A 19855-nucleotide genomic window follows, 5' to 3' on the forward strand; every position below is an offset into this window, starting at 1 on the left:
GAAATGTTCATTATAGACCTTCCTTCCTGTTAACAGTAACATGTTTCTAATGCTACAGAGGTAGTTGATTGTATACTAAGTCTGAATTACCATTCTTGGAAAATACCGAATTCATACAGACTGTTCATGATCTTGATTATGCATTCCCTAGCAGAATCTCCAGGAAGGGTTGTTTGTATAAGGTGAAATGATTCTGCTATGTTCCAACAGGAGACAAAGGATTAGGAATTTTAATTTGTCCCTGTCTGGCCCTCCAACTTTGGAATGTGGACACTGACAGTCTTTTCCAGATACTCCTCTCCTCCTACCACCAAATGTGATTTTTTTCTTTAGTCTCCTTTGGCTTCACCCCTGTAAAAGAGTCTTTCTCAGCATGGGCAGAATGGGGAAGACCATATGCCCTACTGTGCAACCATGTCAAACCCTTCACTAGACAGAAATTGTTACTGGGCTCACCTTTTGTCTAAGGGGGAAAACAGATTTATGTTTTTATCCCATTTGGGGAAGTTATAGAATAAAAATCAATATTATCCTTTTGATTAAGATCAGAATTCCCAGGTAGGGAGATCCTGCCATTTTCCAACAGTCTATTTTTTTTCCTGTAACATGGAGGCTTTTAAATGCTTCTATATTCCTGTGAAGGATTTTTTAATTACCTTGAGAACTGCTAGGGCTATTTGAATATGTTTTTTTTTAATTTAAGAAATATTTCTAAGAATATAAAAGCCAGACTTTTAGATTATTCTTATTTTAAGAAGGGCATTGATAAAGTTGGAAGAATCAAGAGAAGGTGACCAGGATGGTGAAAGGACTTTAAAAGTATATCCAAATTAACTATAAGGGACATTTGAAGAAAAACGCTATCTTCATCCCAAGAAAGGACTGATAAATAGAAGTATGCATAGTATAATTTTACATATATACATATATACACATATGTGCATATGTGCGTATGTACATAGACACACACTTATTTGTGTCTAATGGTAGCCATCTTTAGGGTGGGGGATTAGGGAAGAAAAAAAGTTAAAAAATGAAATTTACAAGACAATTTATTTTGATGTATATTTGAAAGGAATATTGAGTTGTGCATAATCGATTTGCAGTTTCATGGGCAATCATCTTTTTTATTGTACTATGTTACGGAAATTCTCGTTTTATTCCATATATTAAAAAAAAACCAACAAATATGTCAAGGAAAAAAGTAACTCACTGGTTTTGCTTGCCCCTCCCCCCTCAAAAAAAAGCATAAAGTGTAGTAAAGAAGACTTAAGAAGCTCATGATAATTGTCTTTTAGTACTGGGAAAGAGATTAGACTTGTTCCTTTTGGCTCCAGAAGGCAAAAGTAAGAGTAATAAATGGAAGTTTAAAAAAATTAGGATGTCTCCTTTTAGGGAAAAATTTCCTTTAAATGGAGTTATCCCCAAAGGGAAATGGGCCTCCTCTGGAGGCAGTCTATTCCCCCTTACCAGCAACCTTCTAGGGCAGGTTAGACACTTTTAAGGAATGTTGTAGAGAGATCTCTGATCTGGTACATTGAAGTAGATAACCTGTAAGGTCTCTATCAATTCTGAATCTAACAACAAAAACAATTATCTAAAGTATTCTTGAGATAGGACATGCAGGAGCTTTTCCTGGAAAGGGTACTATGGACAGTCATTAGGGGAAGATAAAAAAAGTATTTCTTTAGGGAATCAAATTTAGCTTAGTAACTGTGACTGGCTTTTTTCCCCTGGGTGCTTAGGGAAGCTGTGCCTGTAGCCACAAGAAAAGAGATTTAAGATAAGACATTGTACTATCAATCTATTGCCACCCATTATGAGCTTCCAGGCTACTGTCTCAATCTCCACTCTCCCTGGCAAATTGAGCCCTCGAAAGACTTAAACTACTTTTTTCCTTCAAGTTCCCAGGGGCAATCTGAAAGGGATGGGGTTATCCCCTATTATGATAGCTCACGAGCCGCAATCCACTTGTTTCCTTTTAGATTATCAGTTGACAGGTTTTGTTAGCTTTTAGAAAAGGACATTTATTAAGGTGATATAATAGGAACAATTGGTACATTTGCACTCAACCTCTACCCCAAAACCTGCAATACATTCTACCAAAAATGCGTACAGGGGCCAAGAGAAAGTGGATTCAGTCTTGGAGCCATGTGGCAAAGAAGGTAACTTATAACTCCTGGAAGTTCTTTTTAATAGTCTTCAAGATGCCCCCCTTAGGTACTGTATAACTTTCTGCTGGGTTCTTTCTAGAGTTCTGAAGCTGCTTTCCCTCTATGTGTCTAGTTTATCCTTGGCTCCAGATGTAAACACTGCTACCAGTAACCATTATTTGGGATGCTGCTGGGAAATGATGAGTCCAAATCTTCTGACCTTTTGAAGTCTACAAGGTCTTCCTGTGGTGGTGGTTATAGGGAAACAGTGGAGCTCTGCTCTTCATCCCCTAAACAACTTCCTCTCAGAAGCTGGAACTTTTTACACCACTGGCTGGCCAGACATTGCAATTCTCCAATGCTAACTAGGTTGCTGGTTTTCTACAAGCCCCAAATCGTATAGCTGATTTTCCTCAACCGTTCTAAATATGATTCCTGTAACACTTAGTTGAAATATTTTTGCTTGGTCCCTTGATTCAGTGAATGTGTTGTGTGGTTTGGGTAGATATTTTAAGTGGGTTGTCGTGACTGATACTCCCACTCACACACCTCTAAGAAAGGATCTATTCCTAATGGTCTTGAAGGGTCATAGAGCTTTGAGGGCTTCACTCAAAATGATCCTAAGAGATAAGAACTAACCAGACTGCCTCGGCCTCTACTTCCCTAAGGCAGATTGAGTCTACTAAATCTGGCAGAGCAGAGAGAAGTTTGGATAGAATCTGCTGGCCTGTGAGAAAAAAAGTCTGAAGAGTTGAGTACTGCCAATTTCTCCCAAGCCCTTCTTCCCTTCTCCAGGGAGGAAGCTACAAAGAGAATAGTTCTTAATAGCTGATTCAAAAAGCAAAATCATCTCATTTCATGTTCCTTTTGTGGTGATTTTATTTTTGAGCTGAGGTAGTCCAGAATTGTGATCTTATAGAAGAAGGGAGCTCTATACGGGCCGCACGCCGACCTTCTGCCAGTCATGCGCCAGTACCCACTTCTCTTAAAAGAAGTACACTACCAGAGTCTTACCTACGCCTGGGTCTTCGGTTCTGAGCCGGATCACCACACAGAGACGAGCCATCGGGAGGCACCAACACCAGAGCTTTATTCAGAGGCCAACACAGCAAACCATCATAGCAAGCCCAAGCAGCAAGGCCAGAGCAACAGGGCAGGAGCCAGGGGAGCACACGTGTGATCTGACCACGCTTGTTCCTAAGTACCTACTTAGCCCCTCCTCCCCAGCCCGCTACTAGCCAATGATTGTAGGGTCAGATACCGGAAGGGGCTGTCTGAGTTTAGCACACCAAGGGGGAGGGAGTGACGTAGGAGGCCAGGATTGGATACAGGAAGGAGGCATCTGGGATTGATGCATGGACAAGAGTACGTGACCTAGGAAGTCAGACTCAGGAGGGGACTGGGTCAGTGCTGCACAAAGAGACCAAGGAAGTCAGGAAAGTCACAAGAGGCATCTGGGGATGACGTTGCATATAGGGAGGGGACTAAGCAGAGGGAACTCAGTCCTCTGCCATCCCACTCCCACGTGGCACCGCCCCTTGCCTCAGGAGCTCAGGCCCCTACTACTTCCTTGTACCCAGCTTATGTCACAGAGCACTGCCCAATTGCCTCAGGGCTTCTCCGTATCCAGCCCATCCCAGTACACACGACTCTGCCTACCGCAGTCCCTGCCTCGACTTCCAAAATACCCAGATCTTACCCTACCCTTGCCACAGTACCCAACCTGGTAGCTGCCAACATCAGACAGTCCCTCACAGAGCTCCAACTCCCCATTGATACAAATCAGCAACTCACATAATTTAGTCTTAGAAAGCTATTGGAGATGAAAGGGTAGAGATGCAAAGGGAACTGAGAAAAGGAGAAGTGCCCTTTCCATGGTCACACAACTAGTATATGACAGAGGCAGTTCTTGAAAATAGGTTTTCCTGACTGCTAGGCCTGCCGCAATTCTACACCTAGCACAAAGGCTGTCCTTGTAGAGAGTCAAAGGGGTCATTCTAGGTCCTCTGGAGAATAAAAACCAAGGTCTGGGTGCTGGAGCTTAAAAGGAAAAGCTCAGAGTGAAAGGAGTGTTGGGGGGAGTGGAAGGAAGTGAGCACACTAATTCTTTCCTTCAACTTTCTTCTCTGAGCTGTGAATGGAAGTATTAACTTCGTTGGTGGCAATATGCAGCATTTAATTATGAACCACCGTGCGTGTTCAATTCCCGACCAAAACAATGATTTTTCTTCCTCTGCTAGTGAATGTCAACCAGAGTCCTTCTGTTCTGTGTTCTTTCTTTGGGTTTCTTTATTTCTGACATTCTATTATAACCAGGATTTTTAACAAAAAATAAATGAAATTGGACATCTTCAGACTCTGCTGGGAGAGGCTGTTCTAATGATCCAACCCACCTCCTCTTCCACTGTAATCCTCTGCCCACAGCAACAGTCTGTCAGTTCTCTGAGTCACCTCTCTGACTGTGGGTCCGGTTCTAAGACCAGGAAGGTAGAAATACAAAATCGAGTGTTTGAGATTACCACGTAAAGCACATCTGAGTCTCTTGTTCAGCCATTGTACTTGTGCTTGGGGATGTAGCTCAGTGGTAGAGCGCATGCTTCGCATGTATGAGGCCCCGGGTTCGATCCCCGGCATCTCCAGGTTAGTTCATTGTACTTTTCATGACTACCCTACACATTTCCCTGGAAATGCGCATTCTTAAATATTCTCTCCTCCAAGCTAAATATTTCCAGTTTACTGAAAGTGACCCACACACACTGACATGTATCTGTCATTTCTAGTGCCCTCTAAAGTACTTTCCTCAACTTGTGCTGAGTATTTTCTGCCCTGAAACCTACTCAACTCCCATATGTTGAAAATTCTGCTGATGCAGATCATCGATTTTTAGAGTTGCTTAAGACACTGAGAGGCTATTTAAACTGCCCATGCTCCCTCATGACAATATTCTTTCTAAAATGAGGCAGCCACAACTGACTTACATGAATAACTATGCTTCAGAGACATCGGTCCCACTCTTCTAGCTCTCTTTCTGTCAAAGAACTCTTCATACCTTTCTCTACTCCTTATTGTGTGTTGTTCCAAGGGTCTGTCTTTGGTACAGTTCCCTTCACATCTCTCTTGTCTACTGTATCCATTAGGTACATGAAGACACAGACACAGACACAGACAGAATAAGGAAGACATCTGAACGGTTGCTGGGGAGTGATGGTAAGGTAAATAATGTTCTCAGTTTTAGGCAAATTGAGTTTAAGGTTCCAGGGAACCTTAAGGCCTTGTTCTGAAACACCCTAGTTGTGTAACCATGGGTAAGTCATTCAACCTTCAGGGCTCTAGGTAACTCTCTAAGACTCTCTAACCCAACCTGAGTTCTGGACCTCCATGCCCATCTTCCAAAAGCCAGGACCCAGTTCCTGAGGATAACCTTTTGTGATTGGAGACTGGGTACAAACGAATCCCCTTAGCCCAGGATATCTACGGGCTGCCTCTTGACACCAGGGTCATACTTCTGCTGCAATCTCATACCGCCATCTACCTGGGCCACCTATAGCCTGTGTTGCAGTCTATTCCTCTAACCCACAGCCCCAAATTCTCCCATCCACTCCCCAGAACAAATCACCCCTCTCTGGTCACCAATTTCCTAGATGTGTAGCTTTCCTTAATACAATAAAAGCTCTTTTAGAGCAAAGAACGTCTCTTTTAATTAAAAAAAAATCCATACTTTACTATGGTAAACTCCTGATAAATGTCCTTTCATTCACTTTATTCATTCATAATGAGATAGTGTTTACTTGCATTGGAAGAAAGGGAATTTCCTTATTCAGGAGTTCATTTCAGCGAGGTCTAGTGGTGGAGACCATAAATGATATTTCCAGGCAGAGTTTATAGAAAAGGAGAAACAAAGGGAAAAAAGTAATCTTCAGGAAAAACATTTAGACGTCCCTGAGTGGGCTTGAACCACTAACCTTTCGGTTAACAGCCGAACGCGCTAACCAATTGCGCCACAGAGACCAGACAATGTTGTAACGTGGGTCGAATTGAGACTCGAGACCAAAAAAAAAAATTTTTTTTGAAGCAATGGAAAGATTAAGTGATCACAAATTATCGTCTCTTCCAGAGAATTTCAAAGAGGGAGTAAAATGTCAATATGCACATGGAACAAAGTCAAGCCTAAGAAGATTCCAAAGTAGGCTCAAAGGACACGTCGTTTCTCCTGGGACTCTAGGGTATGCGAAGCTACACCATCTCTACTTACCGAACTGCCTAACTAAAACCCTACTAGCCCGAAACCTGCTTTGAGCTGCCAGGTAGCTCTCCCGGTTGGGTACAACCCGGAGCATATCCCTTCCAGACGCCAGACACTAAGGGTTAGGCAATGGAGTGTGATGCAAAGAGGAAGTGAGGCTGGCAACTTTTTTTTTTTCTAATTTCGAGTTCTGGGAGGGGAAACTTGTCCTTCGATTCCTTTTGGACTTCTTCTTTGAATTTGAATTTATCCAAAATGACAAATCTCGGTTTACCCAGGACAGTCTCGTCAGGGTGCCCAGAGGACCCACGCCTGCTTGACCTTGGAGACATGATACACACTTTCCCCACCTAGGCTTGGGTCTGCTGTAACACAACCAAAAAAAGCAATTTCTGTAGCTAGACCATTAGTGCCCTCGAGTGCTTGCTAGCCAAAGGGTCGCTGGCTCCATCCTTTTTCCCAGGTCCCTTTTAGCCTCCTGAAGTTTCGCTATCTCTTGGACTCTGCAAAGAGGATTCATAATTACCAAAGTGTTTACTAATCAGCCTCTCTTCTCCTCTGCCTTCTTCGGGTTCTTTCTTAAGTCTTTCCCCACCTCTCCACTCCATAATGCCAATGGCCCTCACTCATTTCACTTTCCAACCCTGACTTCTGCGCTCCAAACCCAATAGGTCAACTTACCAAGAAGTCTCCATGTCCCCACCGCCTCCCGGGACTTAACATCAAATTGAAGGCCTATATCTTCGCCCCTCCTATACCCAATAAGAACTCCTCAATTCCTCTTTCCATCTGCCCTGTTCCACTGTTACCCAGTGAGAGAATAAGAGGTCGAGAAGGCAGATTAGGGCATTAAGGGGTTCAGGAGGAACCACGAAAGAACAGAGAAGTGCTAGTTAAGGGTGGTGAAGCAGAGAGAGGAGAAGATGATGAACAGAGTTAAGAGTTGCTAAGAGTTGAACGGAGATGCAAATTGAAGGTTATGGACATGAAAACTTTGTGGGAGACTTGGTAAATAGTAATACCAGATGGCAGACCTTTGATTCTTCTCTCTCCTTAATCTCTCACAGGTTCTGCAATTTCCTAAGAGTAACTTCCATAGCCTGTATGTTCTTGCTTTGCTGCCAGGACAAAGTTTCCTTTTTAAATTCGAAGTTTTCTTGGTATCTTTGTTTTTACCTTTCTTTCTTTTCCAAAATAGTCCTTTTGTCTCCTCTCTGGTGAGCCATCCCTTGTAACAAAGAATTTTAAAGGGGAAAAACGGTGTAGCAAAACTAACCAATCTTTCAATCTAGACTCTCTCTCTCTGTCTCTGTCTCTGTCTCTCTCTCGTTCATAGTCCATAGTCTCCCTAAAACTTTTGCAAAGGGGCTTCATTTTCTCATCTCTTCTTATGAGTCAAGCTTGATCTTTAGAATCATAATAGCATTCAGTTTCAGACTTTTTCGTACACTGGATGGAGTGCAGGCTCTAGAGTCAGGAGGACCTGAGTTCAAAGTCAGCCTTAGACGTTTATTATCTGTGTGACCCTAGGCAAGTCACTTAACCTTTTTTACTTCAGTTTCCTCATCTGTAAGATGAGCTGGAGAAGGAAATCGCAAAGCGTTTGCCAAGAAAACCCCAAATGGGGTCACGAAGAATCTGACACGAAATCGACAAAAACAAAGTTTCTCCCAAGGGAAGTTCACATTTTGTGTCTGTGCGTTTCCATTTTAAAAACTCAGAACTCAGAGGGAGAAAAAGCAGTGGAAAATTGTGTTCTTGTTTTAATTTCGGCGGTTACCCTGTATGTTCCTTAATTTTACTTTCAGAATTTTCGAAGAATACCACTCTTACCTAGGTTAATGACAAGGCCAAGAGAAAAAAAAAAAGATAAATACTAAATTGACGGGAAAGAATAAACAACCTGGGATGGGAGGGGGATGTAGCTCAGTGGTAGAGCGCACGCTTTGCATGTGTGAGGCCCCGGGTTCGATCCCCGGCATCTCCATGAGGACTTTTGGTTTATCAGTCAATTTACTTTCCAGTACAATATGCCAAAACACTCGACCAGCATCCTCCCCGCAGCCACTTCCAACCCTTCGGAAAAATTAGAATTACCAAGGAATTGGCTAAACATCTCTAGAGAAGAAAAAGCTCTCGGGGGCGCCTCAGCGTTAAAGTGAAAGAGTGAAGAGAAGAATATTTTCCTCCCCCTAAATCCCAGTAATTATTTTGATAAGTGCAGCGTCGTTCTTCTGCCCAGTTGTGAACTTAAAATTGTGTGTGTGTATGTATTGATGTTGTCTCTTCTTCCTGTCTTCTTCCTCAAAGTGCCCTTCTCTTTCCAAGGATACTCGGTTTCCTTCCTTTCCGCTACTTTTAGGCGCCCCTGGACTGAATCTTTTCTCTTCTGTTCCTTCAGATAACTGGAGATATGCGGCGCCCTGAACTCCTGAGCGCGAACTACCTGCATCTGAGCTTTTAAAGGCGCAGAGAGTTGATTGACGTGCTCTTTCCTTGGAATGTTTCTTGTTGGAATAAATGCAAACTCCTAGCATGGGGAATTCACCTGCAATCCGCATAAACGCCCTATCTTTCCAATTTAACATTTCCCAAAAAATCAGGTGGCAACTAAGTGGAATGAATCGAATCCTTATTTCACCTTGAAAAAGTTATCACAGCCTAAATAAACTCTTCCTAAGCATAAATGCTCGGAGTTCCTTTTATCCTTCCATCAGCATTTGGCACCACCTGGAATGCTTTTTCTGCCCTGTTTTTCTTTCTCTGCGTGTCACCTGATCCTCTAATGTACTTTTTAAAAGTGCTGCCCAGATACAAAAAGAATACAAAACCACGGAATTTTCAAGTTGTAAGGGTTCCAGAAGCCGTCTAGATCACCGATTAACCAAAAGGACTCTCTAACTTATTTAATAAATGTTCACTCAGCGGGTGTTAGGGGAACTGATCTCAAAAGAAGCCCATTTCACCTACTACACCTATTTATAGCTCTAATTGTTAGGAAGTTTTTCAGAAATCAAGCCTACGTTTGCCTCTCTGCAAATTCTACCGTTGCTCCTATTTCTGTTGTTTGTGGCAAAATAAAACAAGCCTAGCAGTCCTTCTGATACTTAAAGAAATGGATCACGTGCCCCATGATATTTCTCCTTCCTAAGCTAAATACCCTTATTTCCTTCAAGTGGTTCTCCTATGCGGTAGACTTAAGGCCCTTCAACAACCTTGTGGCCTTCTTTGGAGACTCTCCAGTTCATTCATAATCTTTTTAACTGTAGTTTTCAGAAGTGAACACGATTCAGCAGATATATTCTGACTAGAGCACAGTACACAAGGACTAAATATCTGCTTATTCCTGGAAGCAACATCTCTCTTAAGGCAACCTAATATCCCGTTAAGTATTTTGGTTCTTCTATCACATGATTGACTCATATTGGCCATGTGGTTCACCAAAATTTGAAGAACTTTTTCCAGGCACACTACTGTCTAACAATAGATCTGTCATCTTTTGCTTGGGAACCTGATTTTATTTTCCTAACCTATGTATGAAAAGACATGAAGTATTGTATTGTGGAGTGGGTCTAAAAAATTATGCTAGAACCTGATTGTGTAACACATTAAATAAAAGAACAGGAATTTATTCTTCACCTGACAGGTAATGGGGTGACAGAGTAGACCCTATAGTCCTTTTATTAAAATTTGGGGAGTATACAGAGGGATGGACTTAGTTCAGTAGGCCTCAGTAGTGATCTCTTTTGCATTGGCCTTACTGGGCGATCATCTTTGTGATCACCATAAGATCCATTCAGGGAAACACCCATCTTTTCCTTCCCCACTAAGTGACTGTCAAAGAAGTTTCCTGATGGAACTTCTGAAGAGGGAGCACGGTAATATAAAAACTTGAGTTAGGGCATTTTGAATCATGGCTTTTATACTTTGTCCTTGCATAAGTTGGTATCAATCATTGAAGGTGTCTGAGACTCATTTTCCTCATCTATAAAATGAAGGTAAAGGGAGTGGTTGGGATAGATAGGACTCCCTGGCTCCTATAAGACCTATCTCAACCATGCCACATGCCTTGATCACATTATACTTTCCCCCTTATTAATAAGGCCATTTTAGCAATTATCTTTGAAAGGAAATGCCTTGGGAACAGATTGCCTTGCAAAACACCTTGGGTGCTGCCTCTTCCAGTGATCCATTAGTTGTCTGGGAAGAAGCCTAGCAGGTAAGGCCCTTACTCTTGCAATCTCTGTATTCTACTACATTCACTTACCTTTCTTAAAGTTGAATCTCAATGGGGCCTTTCTTAAAAGGACAAGTAGTACCAATCTAAAACCAAGAGCAAGTATTATCCATAAGGAGAAACTTGAAGCATTCCCAGTAAGATCAGAGGTGAAACAAGAATGTCCTTTATCACTATTATTATTCAATATTGTACTAGGAATGCTAGCTATAGCAATAAGAGAAGAAAAAGAAATTGAGGGAATAAAAATAGGTAATGAGGAAATAAAACTATTATTTTTTGGGGGTGGCTAGGTGGCACAGTGGATAGAGCTCCAGCCTTGGAGTCAGAGGGACTTGAGTTCAAATCTGACCTCAGACACTTTATACTTACTAGCTGTGTGACCCTGGGCAAGTCACTTAGCCCCAATTGCCTCACCAAAAATTAAAAAGAGTTAGCTATTAAATGTTAGTTATTTTAAAAAAAAAACTATTACTCTTTGCAAATGATAAAATGATATGATGATATTCTTAGAGAACTCTAGAGAATCAACTAAAAACTATTTAAAACAACTTTAATAAATTTGCAGAATATAAAATAAACTCACACACCTCATCAGCATTTCTATATACCACCAACAAAACCTAACAGGAAGAGATAGAAAGAGAAATTCCATTTAAAATAACTGCAGACCAGACAAAATACTTGAGAGTTTGCCTGCCAAAGAAACCCAAGGATATAGAAACAAAATTACAAAACACTTTTTACACAAATAGAGACACATCTACACAACTGGAGGCACATTTATTGCTTGTGGATAGGCTGAGCCAATATAATAATAAATCACAATTTTTACTTATTCAGTGTCATACCAACCAAACTATCAAAGAATTATTTTATAGAGCTTAAAAAATAACAAAATTAATCTGGAAGAACAAAAGGTCAAGAATATCAAGGGAATAGATTAAAAAATATGTGAAGGAAAAACCTGGAAAGACTTGTGTGGACTGAGGTTGAGTGAAATGAGCAGAACCAGGAGAACACTGTACATAGTAGCAGCCACATTGTGCGATGACTGACTTTGATAGACTTAGCTCTTCTCAGCAATGAAAAGGATCTAAGACAACTCCGAAAGACTTATGATGGAAAATGCTATCCACATCCAGAAAAAGAACCATGGAATCTGAATGCTGATGGAAGCATACTATTTGCTCTCCTTTTCTTTTGTTGTTTTTTTATTTCTTCTTTTTTATTGTTCCTCCCATTAGTTCTAATTCTTCTATACATCATGACTAATGTGAAAATATGCTTAACATGAGTATATAACTAGAGCCTATATCAGATTATGAGCTGACTTGGAAAGGGGGAGAAAATTGAAAATTGAAAACTCAAAATCTTACGGAAGTAAATGTTGAAAACTAAAAATAAATAATTAAAAATTTAAAAATATATATTTGTCCCTTTAAAAAATGTGAAGGAAAATGGCTTAGCAATACTAGATTTCAAACTATATTACAAATTAGTAATCATCAAAATAATCTGGTACTGGCTAAGAAATAGAGTGGTAGATCACCTGGAATAAATTAGGTACACAATAACAGTAGTAAATGACTATAGTAAGCTAGTGTCTGATAAGCCCAAAGATCCAAGTTTTGGAGGCAAGAACTCACTATTTGACAAAAAATTGTTGGGTAAACTGGAAAGCAGTTTGGCAGAAACTAGTTATAGACCATCATTTCAGATCATCTATTGAGACAAAGTCAAAATAGGTACATGATTTAGACATAAAGCAAATTGGGGGAGCATGGAAAAATGTACCTGTCAGATAGATATATGGATAGATGACAAGTTCCTGACCAAACATGAGACAGAGGGGTGGTCACAGGAAGTATGATGGATAATTTTGATTACATGAAATAAAAAAGGAAATAGGACTTCTGTGTAAACAAAACTAATGCAGCCAAAATTCGAATGAAGACAAGGAACTGGAGGAAATTTTATAGCAAGTTTCCCTTATAAAGGCCTCCTTTCTCAAATATATGGGGAACTGAGTCAAATTTATGCATCAAAAAGAGTAATTCCCCAGTTATTAAGTAAATCAAAGGATTAAGTAATCAAAGTAATCAAAGGAAAAGGCAGTTTTCAGAAGAAATCAATGCTATCAATAGTCCCATGAAAAAAGTAATCTAAATCACTACTGATTAAAGAAATGCAAATTAAAACAATGATGAGATACCACCTTACACCTATCAGATTAGTTAACATGACAGAAAAGAAAAATAGCAAATGCTGCAGGGGATGTGGAAAAATTGGGACACTAATAAACTGTTGGTAGAGTTGTGAATTAGTCCAGTAATTCTGGAAAACAATTTGGAACTATGCCCAAAGGGCTATAAAACTGTGCAATATGTGCCTTTTGACCTAGCAATACCACTACTTGGTCTATATCCCAAAGAAATCAAAGAAAAGGGAAAAGGACCTATTTATGCAAAAATATTTGTAGGAGCTCTTTTTGGGTTGGCAAAGAAATGAAAATTAAGGGTTTGCCATCAGCCCAACAGCTGAACAAGTTGTGGTACATGATTGTGATGGACTATTATTGCATTATAAGAAATGACAAGCAGGGATGCTTTCAGAAAAATCTGGAAAGACTTGTATGAACTCATGAAAAGTCAAGTGAGTAGAACTAGGATCAAGTAACAACACCAATATTGTAAATATGATTAATTTGAAAGACTTAGCTACTCTGATAGACAATGATCAAAGATAATTCCAAAGTACTCATGATGAAACATGTTATTCATCTCCAGAGAGAGAACTGATGAACTTTGAATATAGATTAAAGTATACTTTTTAAAACCTTCATTTTTTTCTCAGTTTTTTTATCTTTGTTTTCTTTTGCAACATGGCTAATATGGAAATATGTTTTGCATGATTTCACATAAATAATTGACATCAAATTGCTTCTCAAGAGCTAGGGAGCAGCAGGAGGAAGGGAGAGAATTTGGAACTCAAAAAAATTTTAAATCATTTGCAACTTTTTACATGTAATTAGGAAATATTTAGTGAGATAAGTAAAAAATATATATTTTAAAATTTTGAATCTCTCCTTTCATTATATTTGTCACCCTGTCAGAACCCATCATGTTCATTTTGGGTCCAGTTCCTTCCTGCTTTTAAAACATCAATTCCCATGTAATGGAGGGCTCCAGGAATTTAGGGAGTTTGGCCATCCAGAAGCCTACTAGGATTGCATTAGGTTTTAGGGGATTAGCTCAGATTGTATATAGAGTAGTCTTAGTATGCAGGATTGATGCTTACATCCTCCAGGTTTTTCTTTTCTGGAGTTCCCAACCAGATTTTTACTCTCCAGTTAACCCAAGAGTTGATGGACACAGGCTTCCCCTTTCCCCGTCCTACAGACCTCTAGTCATGCTGGTCACCAGGGCAATAAGGTTAATCCAGAAATTGATAGAATAGATAGACTAGAGCAGCTTTACTGACATGCATTGGGAAGATCCTTCATCACTCCAGGTTCTGTGCTATTATGTCACTGCCATAACATGAGATCCTGTCATCATCCTGCCTGAAAGTTGAAGAAGAAGCAATCCTATAGAATCAACATGGGAAGGTTTCTGGCTGGATGTCATGTTCTGCAGTTCATATTTAGAATTTTTATTGTGGTGATAATGATGCATTCACTGTGCCTTCATTCAGACTCTTTCCTATATAGGCCTTTCATTCTCATCTTCCTTTCTTCACTTCCTGAACCCCGACCAGTCCAGCAGAAGCACCCCTGTCCCAGGGAGTCTTGCCTGATGTTCCCTGGCAATGTCCTCCCCCTAGAACTTTGCTTCAAACTTTCCTTTGTAGGTCCAGTGAATTTACTATGGAATATCGTGTGCTGGTTTTATCCATGTTGGTTTTATTGCCTGCTAAGTGAGAAGCAGCTCTGTGAGGCTGCAGATGCCATTTAACCTAAAAAAAAAAAAGATAAAAAAGACATGGAATTTGGTTGCTCTCTACATCTTTATCTCAGGGTTCTGCATGCAATAGGAGGCAAGACAAGGCAACAAGAACTTATTATATGGCCACTATGCATCAGGCACTCTGCTAAATGCTGGAGATACAAAGAGGAGCTTTAGCAATGTTTCTTGTATTGGTAAAGCCAACATTTTTTTAACACACAGGTAGACATGCTGTTTAATGGTTGGAGCACAACCACAGTTTCTCCTTTGTGGATTTTGTAAAGGACCCAGTCAATTATTATAAGCACCTGAGCCTTCATTACCACTATGGCCTACTGTGAAGTTAATGCCCATCTCTCAAATGAATGCTGCACCCTTTTGCCAGAAGTTCACAATCCCACATCCTCTGCCTGAGGGAAACATATAGGTGACATTACCACATACAGCTCAGAGAATGAAACCCATCTGGGCCACTCAAAACTTTTGCTCTAAGCAATTCTTGAAATTAGACTAACACTAAAAGTTTCTAAAGTTCCATTTGGGGCTGCCATCAAGTGGGTAACCTAAAAAATGGCTCATCTTTGGAGTAAATGTTAATGTGTCCAGCTAATGGTCAGTCCTTCCCCATCCCACCCACTATGGTTAGGTTTTATTTCTTGTCTCCAGTTTAGTATGATTGCCTGCTCATGTAGCATAGTTTTCTGCTTATGCTCTTGAGTGCTTTAATGTATCCATGACCTCATCAATGTGGATGGGTTCTCAATCACAGATAATGAAAACCCATCCTTAGCCTGTTCTTCTTGCCCGAACTCTGACACCAGTCCTTTCACAGAGTATTTTGCCAACATTCTGGAAGCCTTCCTTTAGTTCTGTGGGCATTTATGGGGCTATCAGGACAGAACTTTGGCCCATTCCCTGTTATACCTCCATCCTGATCCACCATGGGTTCACCTTTTCCTATTCAGCATCTTCTAGCTGATATGAGTGGGGCCAAGGAGAGGGGGTGACAAGTCATCTTCTTAGGACTTAAAAAAACAACAACAGAACATTAGTCCAGGAATGAAGACAGTTGTTTTCCAAGAGAGTAACTTTTGGAACTCCTAGAATGTTGGTATCATTCACTGATAGCCTTCTCACAGGCTGGGTTAATATTAGGGAATGGAGGAATATCAGGGTAGACATGCTGTTTAGTGGTTGGAGTAAAGCTACAGTTTTGTTTTGTTTTGTTTTGTTTTTTGTCACGGACTTTGTAAAGGATCTGGGCTTTTACAATGTGGTACCACAAAAATGGTAGCCTTAATTTAGGAAGGGAAAGAGAGAAGAGGTTTTTTTTTAAAGTTTCATTGATATCTTTTTTAAACAGTCATTCATTTCTTGAAGTACCCTTTCCCCCATAGCCCTTCCTTTGTAAGAAAGAAAAGTTAAAGAAAACCAACCTGTTTTTTTGTTACAAGATTTTTAAAGAGGAAGACAGTTTATTTATTCCAGTGCTAGGGTTCTACCACCCTAGGCCAGGAGTGGGGAACCTGTGGCCTCAAGACCACACGTGGCCCTCTAGGTCCTCAAGTGAGGCCCTTTGACTGAATCAAAACTTCACAGAACAAATCCCCTCAATTCAAAGATTTGTTCCGTAAAACTTAGACTCGGTCAAAAGGCAGAACCCAAGGAAGTAGAAGGCCTGGAGGCCTCAGGTTCCACACCCCTGCTCTAGGCTCTATCTGACACCTAGCAACTAGTTTTCACACCTCGAACAATACCTTAAAAATACTTAGCTTATATGTTGTTCAGATAACATCAATACTTTATTATAATTGGTAAAACAGCACATACATAAAGCTTAGAGGTTCCAGGGATATCTGGGAAGAAGATGAATGGACTGGGATTCTCTCTGTGATGTTAAATGAATTTTTTTGAAACCTTTGTTTAATTTGAAGACTCCTTTATTCCTGGTGTGTTCTAACACTATCCCATCCCACAGTTCTAAGGTCTGGTCCAACCTATATTCCCAAAGGACACTTCCAATCTCTTCTTGAAAATCTTCAATTTGATAAAGAACTCCCAGTTCCTTTGGAAGTCCAATCCATTTTTTTAAAGTTTACATTTTTTAAAGTATCAATATCTTTATTTTTAAATTACCTTCATTTCCAAACATATTCCTTCTGCCAACCTCGATGTCAAGAATGGAAGGCCGGCTTTTAAAATTTCCACCACTTATTATTTTTCCTTTTTTTTTTTTTTTACAGTGTCTGTATGCTTTCCTGTGGCTACTGGCTGTAAAAACTGCTTATTTGAGAGGGAAAAGATTAAGAGGAAAAGAGATTGGTCCTTTATCCAAAAACCTCCGGAGACTCCCCCACACTCACTTCACTCGTCATAAACTCCAGAAACTGGCATTTAAGACCTCCAATCCAGCTCAAATCTACACTTCCAGACTTATCTCATACTATTTCTTTTCAACTACTGGCCACATAGAGCAAACACTCTTCCCCCTATCCTGCACAGTTCTCAAAAGTCTTTTCTTTCTTCACTCTAGATCATCTTCTCCAAGAGACCTTTCACAACTCGAAAGAAAGCAAGGTTTATATTTTGCCATTCTCACGGCACTTAATAAATACTAGCTGACTAGTCAACTGAGGTCCCCTCCAGCTCTCATCCTTCCTCAAAGGAATCTTACTTTTCCTGTTCTCTTAGGAAATCAGTGAGACACAAAAATAAGGCAAGGCCCCGCTGGGATTCGAACCCAGGATCTCCTGTTTACTAGACAGGCGCTTTAACCAACTAAGCCACGGAGCCAAGACTTTACCTTTCCCTCCATTCAAGCAAGAAAGAAAAAAAGGGGGAAGAAAAACAGCCCAGATGCTTCCTGACATTTTCTCTTTCCTGACTCGCCAATCCCAGACACACAGCAAGGTTACCTGGCCTTTTCTAGTTCTCCTCTCCCCACCACGCCTCACCACAGCCTTCCCACTCCTTCGCCAATCCTCCCCAAGAATGCAGACTCTCGCCTAGAAACGCACCAACCTAACAGTCCTGCTCCGTCGTCCCTCCACCAACCTCCCCACCTCCACCCCTTTCCTCCGCTGCTCCTCTCCTCCACGACTCGCCATATAAAAGGACCCTCTGTTCGTTGGCTACAGCCCCTACCTCGCCACGAGCAGCCCCCACGATGGCATTCCGCGACAGCTAGCCTCGCCCGGAAACAAGCAAGAGCGCCGATTTCAATACACTTCAGTGCGCACCGAGCACTGATGCGGTGCCTACTACGCCCCACCCGACCCTCCCTACGCTGTGCTGTGCCAGGACGTAATGTGAGCTCGAAAGGCCAAAACAGAAACACTCCCGCTCCCTGCCTTTCCAGGGTCCTGCAGCCAAAGACCCTAGACGGAACGGAAACGCAGCCTTCCTACGTCCCATCAGCCAGCTCCATCCCGAACGCTGCTTCCAGTCATCGGCACCTTGCCCTTCCTTCTGTGCGCCTTTCCGCGATCGCTCTGCTTGCAAAGGATTTCAGACGGTGTGCACGACGGGAAAGATTTGGGATGGAGACCCCCGAAGAGCTCGCAAGTAGCCCGTGGCTATCCGCGGGGCTAGCTTTCTCTTGCCTACTGGGACACTTAGTTACTTTTGTCCCGTTCCAACTCCCCCGCCCCCCGCAGGATCTAACGTCAATTCCCTGCGGGAGCCCCGCCACGAAAAGTATTCCCCCCCACCCCGAATCTGAGTTCGGAGAGGGAGGGAGAGGAGATGCAGTGGACAGTTTCTCCATCTGCGCTGTCTTTGGTCCAGCCACCTGTCGTGTAACCTCCAGCCTTCGCCCTCACGACCATCAGGGCACCCTGAACAAACGCTCCCACAGCCAGCCGGCAGCCCCCTCCCGTTACCTGAACGACCAGCAGCTCGGGCTTCCGCAGCCTGAAGGCCACGGGTCTAAAAGGAAAAGACTCGCCTCTGAAAGGATCCCGCATCCCGTTTGGGTTAACTACTTTCAGGGCGAGACGTTGGCCAGCTGGATCCGAAGAAGGCGGCGGGAGGATTCGAACGCGAGAGCCCCGCCCCGCGTACACAGGCAGGAGCCTTTACCCGCTCAGCCACCGAACAGAAAGCAACTCCTCGCTGCTTTGTTTGACAGAAGTCGGAACAAACTCAGGCGGCAGCTGCCGCGGCAGCAGCTTCAGCGGCGGCGGCGGCGGCGCCGAGCACAGCTCCGCCGCCCGACTTCCATCTCCGTTGGGTCCCTTTCAGGACCACGCTGAGCCCTTCATTACCTGCGGCTGGGTCCCTGAACCCACCGAAATCGGGGGTGCGGGGAGTAGAGGTGGGACTGTTTGCTGTCCCTGCCCCTCTCCGTCCCCGCCACTTAGTCCCAGCTCCTTTGCCCGCCGCCCGCCTCCGCACGAGCGCTCCAGCTCGCTCTCCGGGCCGGGGACGTTTGCTCGGCGAAGACCTGCCCTAACGTGCTTCTTGCCTGTTTCGGGCTTTGGGAAACGGCCCGGCCCAGACCTGCAGAAAGAAGCCCCTGCCCGGTGTCAGAAGGAAGCGCCTGGGGACTCGAGTCCTCGCCAACCCAGCCCAGCTGGGGCCGCGTCCGTCCCCTCCGCCAAAGAGTCAGTCAGCCAGCCAGGCGGCCAGCCATCGCACACAGTCTCCTGGGAAGGAGCCCTAGGAAGCGCGGCCCCCGCCCTGGCTGTCCCGCCTCCATCTGCCCTCAGGTTCTTTTGGCCTTCCCTGCTCAAGCCTTCCTTCAAGCCGTCCGAGTCTGGCTCTGGCTCGGCCACGTGATCACCCCTGGGCTTGACTTGGACGCTGGTTGTGTGTGGCCATCTAGATGGCTGTTAGGATTACCCTGTGACAGTAGTGTCAGGGTCGGGGGATTAGCTCAGATGGTAGAGCGCTCGCTTAGCATGCGAGAGGTAGCGGGATCGATGCCCGCATCCTCCACTTTTGATTTCCCTCTCCCTCTGTCCTCCTCACCACCTCCCAGCGCGACCACCCACCTTCCCAGCTTCTCCCATTCCCCCACTTAGCAGGCTGCTCAGCTCTACACGCGGGCTCACCAAGGAGCTCCCTGAAACTCTCCCTGCCTCAGACCACGTTGCTCCTTGAAGCCACAGGGCATCCTTCTACTTCCCCAGGGGTGGCAGAGGCCCTTCCTTGAGATCGTTTTGAAGCAGCTTTCCGATCCACCACGTCAGGGAGACTTTCTCGGTGAGCTAAGAATTGGACACAGAAGACCTGCTGCAAAACACCAATGAGTACAGAAATGAATATTTCAGCC

The 19855-nt window shown here is 42.8% G+C and overlaps 5 non-coding genes across 5 annotated transcripts; 3 read left to right on the forward strand and 2 right to left on the reverse strand.

The window, feature by feature from the left end:
* Positions 1–4720: 4720 nt before the first annotated feature.
* Positions 4721–4792, forward strand: TRNAA-CGC. The gene has a single exon. It is a non-coding gene; the product is annotated as a tRNA-Ala (tRNA).
* Positions 4793–6087: 1295 nt separating this feature from the next.
* On the reverse strand, positions 6088–6161 carry TRNAN-GUU. Its single transcript has one exon. It is a non-coding gene; the product is annotated as a tRNA-Asn (tRNA).
* A 2150-nt stretch (positions 6162–8311) lies between these two features.
* On the forward strand, positions 8312–8383 carry TRNAA-UGC. Its single transcript has one exon. It is a non-coding gene; the product is annotated as a tRNA-Ala (tRNA).
* An 8916-nt stretch (positions 8384–17299) lies between these two features.
* TRNAT-AGU lies at positions 17300–17373 on the reverse strand. Its single transcript has one exon. It is a non-coding gene; the product is annotated as a tRNA-Thr (tRNA).
* Positions 17374–19445: 2072 nt separating this feature from the next.
* TRNAA-AGC lies at positions 19446–19518 on the forward strand. Its single transcript has one exon. It is a non-coding gene; the product is annotated as a tRNA-Ala (tRNA).
* Positions 19519–19855: the final 337 nt, after the last annotated feature.

The sequence above is a fragment of the Vombatus ursinus genome, unplaced genomic scaffold (assembly GCF_900497805.2).
Source record: "Vombatus ursinus unplaced genomic scaffold, bare-nosed wombat genome assembly UNPS02007855.1, whole genome shotgun sequence".
NCBI lineage: Eukaryota > Metazoa > Chordata > Mammalia > Diprotodontia > Vombatidae > Vombatus > Vombatus ursinus.